Source organism: Echinops telfairi, unplaced genomic scaffold, assembly GCF_000313985.2.
Source record: "Echinops telfairi isolate 266 unplaced genomic scaffold, ASM31398v2 ScPeMD7_70;HRSCAF=299, whole genome shotgun sequence".
NCBI classification, from domain to species: Eukaryota; Metazoa; Chordata; class Mammalia; order Afrosoricida; family Tenrecidae; genus Echinops; species Echinops telfairi.
The window spans coordinates 949,295-950,266 of NW_022103968.1; positions in this window are offsets into that span (position 1 = coordinate 949,295).

Sequence of the window (972 nt, forward strand, 5' to 3'; positions counted from 1 at the left end):
GCTAGCTGCCCTCCTGGCCTCCACCCATTGGCCCGTGTGTCCTCATGAATTTGTAATGTGAGGAAATGAGCCCCTGAGCTTCCCTATTTGCCACAAATCTCTTTATTCAGTTAGGAGTAGTTTTTCATGCAATTGTTTATTGCTTAGCCTTTTTATATGACAAAGTGTAGGCATTTGCTGGAACTTTTTCCTTTGTAGCTTCTAGGGTGTGTGTGCTTACTCTTGGAAGGGCCTTGTGGCAGTTACATCATCTCCAGTCAACTTGAGGGAAGGGGTGGAGTCTCGCCCGTCAACCAGGCCTGCTTGTGTGGGCATGGCTTTCTCCTGAGGATTCTGGGAACTCCTGTCTTCCTCCCCGAGGCGGGAGACACACTCTCTCTGCTTCCTCTTCCTGGAAGACATTCCTGATGACAAACCACATGGAGCTATGGTGATGGAGCTAGATCCTTAGAGCTGGGGCAGCCATGTGAGCCCCACGCCAGCGCTGAAATGTTGTTCCGCCACCACTGGATTCATAAGACGTTGCAGCTTCCTGCATACGGTGCCATTGCATGTGTTGCACGAGTCTGAAAAGGAGTTTACAGACTGGTACTGAACATAAGAGCTAGGATCAGACTTATGGACTTGATCTGGACTGGGCTGGGATGTTTTCTTAATATGCAATTACCCTTTGATATAAAGCTCTTTCTTACACACATGTGAGTGTCGCCCTGGATTTGTCTCTCTAGTCCACCCAGACGCACACAGGCCATTCTTGCTTTGTAATTACCACTCACCCACCCCCCACCTTACGCTGCCCGAGCGCTCATGGACTCCGTGTGTGTGGAGGAGAAAGAGCACCTGCCAGGTTTGGAGAGAACGTTGTTGTGAGGTGTGAGGCAGGGATTGATCGGAGCTCTAACTTTGGGGGCTCTTTACAGACCTACTGGTCGATTGTGGGGTATCTATGTCCTCTTTGTTCTGTAGAGAGCC